Raw genomic sequence first — 5,501 nt, forward strand, 5'->3', positions numbered from 1 at the left:
TCCACTGGCTACCTTGATGCCTTCGAGGAGCAGTGGGTGTTGTCTGGGGTTCTCTGCTCGGTGTCTCCATCGGGTTCCCTTCGTTTAGCCCTGTGACCTCACTGCCGCTCCTGCTTTTTTTCATTAGTTGTCCCCTGGAATTGCTTGGTGTTCTAGACCTGTGGATCCTCCCTTAGGCTGGGGGGAGGTCCTTTAGAAGTGGGCGGGCTTTGCCCGCCTACCCCTGGGATGCCAATAGGACCAGACTCCTGTACCCTACTGGCCTGGGTCTGTCACAGTGCTATATAAAAAAAAACCTTAATAATAATAAACATTTTTTGTTCTACAAATAAAAACACACAATTCATATTTTAATATCAGTAGTTTTACCTTTCGAATGCGATGGATGTGCCCTCTATCCCCCCTGTGGCAGCCCCAAGCTGGGGCTGGGAAGGAGGGGTGGGGTCTCTGTCTCTCTCCCCCATCACAGCAGCCACAGAGCTGAGGCTGGGAAGAAGGGCCATCTCTCCCCAGTAGCTGCAGCCCTGGAGCTGGGGAAAGTAGCCTCTTTCTCTGGCCGCCGCAGCCCTGCACATCCCAAATTCCCTCTACCCTCTCTTCTCACTCCACTGCCCCCTCCTATCTACCCCTTATTCCCCCCAAGGCCACCTCCTCACCTTACATGTGTGTCTTCTCCAGAGTCCAGGCACCTAATTAGTGGAACCATGCCTGCGCAGCTCTGCTAAATAGGTGGGTGGCCCTTCATTCTCTTGTGCGCAGCTGCCCAGGCGCATACCTTAGAGCAAACTACCCACGGACCACCAACAGAGCTCGCGGATGACTGGTGGTCAACAGACTATAGTTTGAGAACCTCTGCTCTACACTGATTGTCACACATATCCTGGTTATCTGCCCAAATCCTGGTGTGGGGCTTGAACTCAGGAGTTTCTGACAAGGGTGCTAACTGCTGAGCAACATGTCCCTTATAGGCTGAAGTATTGGAGAAACAACTGGTATTCTGTGCCCTTTTCACTGGAGCTGGTTGGAACAGTACCAACACAACATTTTTTCATCAAAATATGCCATTTTTTCAAAGCCAAAACATTGCAGAAACATATTGATTTCAACAATGTTTTGACGGGAAGGTTTCTGAGGTCTAGGATGGAATGTCCGGTCACTCCTCAAGAGAGACAGAGGGTATGCCTAGTTCATGTAGACATAGCCAAGCTAGCTTTCATCTTGCTAGATCAAGTACTGAACAGTGAAGCCTCAGTAGCAAAAAAATTCAGCACAGGCTATCCCTGTTATTACCCAGAGTTCTGGGCAAGCTTGTACAGCCTGGGTTTAATTGCATGCTACCATGGCTTCACTATTCAGGAGTTAATTAAATTAAAGCTAGCTCAAGTATCTCAACTCGAGCTGCATTCACACCCCATCACTACAGTCTAGACGTACACAGAGAGAGGCCCACATCAAAAACTGCACCTTTTCAACCTGAAAATGGGCATTCTCAAATAATTCCATTTTGCAGAAACATTTGACTATTTTGTTTTCATTCCAATGCAAAATGAAAATAAATTTTAAAAGCTCAAAAGTTATTCTAAAAGAGAATTGTCGCTCTCCAGCTAGTTCTACTCCTGACACTACAGCTCTGATTCCCTCAGGTAGAGGAGGAGCACCACCTAGTGGCTGGGAAGGGATTTTTATAGGAACACGTTTCAAGCAGTGACTTTTTGGTAGTTGTGGCCCCAGTCTAGGGCCATTTGCGCCTAAAAATACTTTTCTGATCAATTACATTTTTAAAAGTATAGTATCCAACCCCTGTGCTGCTGTTTTTTGCTTTCCCTTGTTGTGATTTTCTTTTATGTCAACTCAGCTGTGATCAAATGTGTGTAAGACACTAAAATCAACATGTCAGCAAATAGCCAAGGGGATAGAACCAAAGTACAGTGACCTGGACAGACTGCAGCAGAGGGAGCTGCAGGCAATGAGAGGAGACATATTCCCAATAGATATAAAGTCACAATGCGGGTAAAAACTGGAGGGATGTAACCAGGCAGCATCCTCATCACATTAAAACAAATTCATTTTACTCTTGTCTTCTTCATAATGTCCTAATTATTGTATCCTACTGTGATAGAGGCCACTGGCAAGGAGTGAGATGAGGCAATTGGGAGGGGAGTTGTCCATGTGATAGCAAGTGGTCCATGGATGGAACAGTATTAGTTTGAGAACAGCAGCCATACCACCCATTTTCCAGGGCTAGTTTTAAATAACTCAAGAAATGGAGCTTCCAACCCCACCTTTAGGTTGTAACAGGTGGTATTGTTATACAATATTATCTTGCTATCGTACCTGTTATTCATTTTTTCTTAGTTCCATCACATCAGTTATGCCCCTCAGCCCACTCCACTCCTCCCACTACCAAAATAATCCGCTTCATCCTTGATTTCAGAGGACTCTGTTGTGGAAACCCTTTTGCCAAGAGCGTGAGGCAAACCATCAGACAGACCACAGCTGAACTCTCAGGCACAATGACTCACTGGGGCGACCCTGGCACACATTTACATTAAGTGTGCCAGGTTGCAGCCCATTTTCCTGCTCCTCCAGAACCTTTTCCTCAGGCTCTGGCTGCACTTTTCACTGCACCTCCTGATCTTTGAACTCCACATATGTGGCCCGACGAAATCATGAGACCTCCTCCTGGTGCTGGCCAAGGTGGCCGTCCACTATACCAGGAGGAGGCTGCTGGATGGGGAAGTACTCTGCGACTGTTGGGCCTTTTCCTGCTCCTCCCTGAGGTCACATCCCCAGGCAGAGTTCCTCTGAACCGCATCCACTAGCTCTCTGGGTACCTTCAAGGAACAGTGTGTACTGTCTAGGGTTCTCAGCTTGGTGTCCCCCTCTGGCTTTCTGCTTTTGCCCTGTGATGCTCATTCTCATCCTTGTTTACTTATTTGTCTTTCCCCGAACTCATTTGAGACTGTCAAAGCTGATTCCCCACTCTGGCACTTCAAGTGCAGAAGGTGGGGGCCTGCAAGGATTCTAAAAATTAATACTGGCCACTCCAGGCTTGTATGAAACTTTCAAGGATACAACATTTCTCTGACCTTGGATTGGCAGATGCTGCCACCACCCAAGTGCAAAACCCTCCCTTTTAGAACCCAGGAAGGCGCACTTGGGAATTCCTTCCTGTGGGGTACCCTCAAGCCCTTTCACCCCCCTCCAGGGAAGAGCTGAGAAAGAAAACAAAGAAAATCAGCTCTTGCCACCAGCGAATTAAACAACATGTGCACAAACCTCTTAGGATACAAAAATCTAATCCTGTTCTTAAAAAAGGTAATTTTTTTAAAAACAAAAAAGAAAGAAAATACATGTAAAAACTCAGACTATTGCTAGATTTTAAAAACAACCATTTATAAGGATTAAGCATCAAAATAACTGTCTTGAGGTCCAGCTTAAAGGTTACAAGCAGAACAAAAGCACCTGTGGTTAGCACAGAGGAGTCCACAAGCCATAAAGAAATAAAAAAGATAAACCTAATCACATCTTCCTAGACATTTCCTGATCTACTTACACATCTGGGGTTTCAAATGAGTAGTTTCTAGGTGTGATCTGATGATTTTTTATACCTGGTTTAAAGCTTCTTACAGCTTTGCTGCTCTGTGTCGCCTCTCCAGGAGAACAACCAAAGACAGACCAAAGGGGAGTCTTGTTTCAATTTTAAAAAGTTCTAGCCTTCCCATTGGCTCTTTTGGCCAGGTGCCCACTCACTTCCTTGTACCTATGCATCGCAGTCAGACTTTTTAACCTTTTACAGGTAAAGCAAGCAGAGAACAGCTACTAAAAGGGATTTTGTAGCTAACTGGCTGGCTGGGTGTCCATAAAAGGCAGCTGCTCCCCCTCCCTTCATTTAACACCCTGATCAAATAGCTCCTCCCCTTAGGTTGCGGGGGAGGTGCTGTTAGCTGTTGGCCAGCTTGTGCCTACCCATCCACCAGAGACTCAATAGGCACAGTGACTCACCACCCCAGCAGTGCCTGGTGACTCGTTGCCCAGGCATGCTGCAGTCACTCAACTGCCCTAACTCATCCTTCAAACAGAGCGTGCAGTCACTCAAACCTCAGGTATGCTATGCAGAAGCCTATCCTTGGGCAGGGCCCAAGTCAGAAGACCCCAGACCATGATATTTCTTCGTCACTGCCACAGCTGCAAGTTAGCTTGTGCAACAGCACAACTCAGTTAGGAGCTCTTCTGTTGCCTGCAGGCCCACCGACAGCAATTACGGGCCCCAGGGAAGAACAGTCATTGGTTCCCCTAGAAAGAGATTGCTGAGGTTTATGCCACGCACAAGCTGTGCCTGCGCAGACACAGTCTGCCTGACATTTGGCCAGTGCTGCGCCTGTGCTCACTGGTGCACAGCGATCTGCCGCCAGCTGTGCTGCTGGTGTCCAGCGAGCTGCTGGCTGTGCTGCTGGCTGTGCTGCTGGCTGCGCTCCTCCAGCACAGCCAGGCTTCCACATGCCCACCCAGCTGCCTCCGCTGCTGCTGTAACAACCCACGTGTGCCTAGGGGTCTTGTGACCTGCCCGGGCAATTTAAAAGGGCCCAGCGAGGGGGACTGTATATGAAAGTTAAATTAATAAAGCAAAAGTAATAGTTCCTCACCACCACCAGTCCACATGGGCAGCAGGGAGCCATTTGGGGAGCTAATTTAAGAGGGCAAGTGAGTGGGTATGGAGCAGGAAAACTCCCCAGCAGTGGGGAGGGGGCAGGACCAGGGGTGGGCAGATGATTTGCAGCTGGTGGCTGGGGGAGCTGCACTGGAAAGTTGTGGAGGGCAGCAGCTAGGAGTGGGTAACCGGGGGCTGGGCTGTCTCCATTTGCAGACATTTACTCCTCCTAACCCTTCCTGGGCCATTCCTGGCAAAGAATGGGCAGCCACATCTCAGGGCTCTGCAAGCTGCACGCTCTAACCATCTTCCCATTTGGGGAATGACTCAGGGTAACAGTTTCCCACCTAACAAAAGACAATTTGCTGCTGGTCAAACGGATGGGAAAATATTCCAAATTGAGGAGATTTTACATTGACATTGATGAATTAGAGAGAAAATGGGGCAAAATCTGAGGCAGAGACTAGAGAAAGGGTCAGTAACGTGAAAGAAAAGGGGAGAAACCTGCCTCGATTTTATACCTGTCAGGGACAATCAGGGAAAAACTGGGGAGAATTTTCTCTCTTAGAGAGAGAAGTGGCCAAATCAGAGGGGATTTCATTAGCCCTCCCTTCCCCTAGCACCAGATCAGCCACACCAGGGCCACCCAGAGGATTCAGGGGGCCTGGGGCAAAGCAATTTTGGGAGCCCCTTCCATAAAAAAAATTATAATACTGTATTCTCGTGGGGGCCCCTGCGGGGCTCGGGCAAATTGCCCCACATGCTCCCCGCCAGGGGCGACCCTGGGAAAAATAAACCTTCCACATCTCGGCACAAACCCAGTTTTGAGAAAACTTCTTTACAAGGTATC

This window comes from Chelonoidis abingdonii, chromosome 1 (assembly GCF_003597395.2).
Source record: "Chelonoidis abingdonii isolate Lonesome George chromosome 1, CheloAbing_2.0, whole genome shotgun sequence".
NCBI lineage: Eukaryota > Metazoa > Chordata > Testudines > Testudinidae > Chelonoidis > Chelonoidis abingdonii.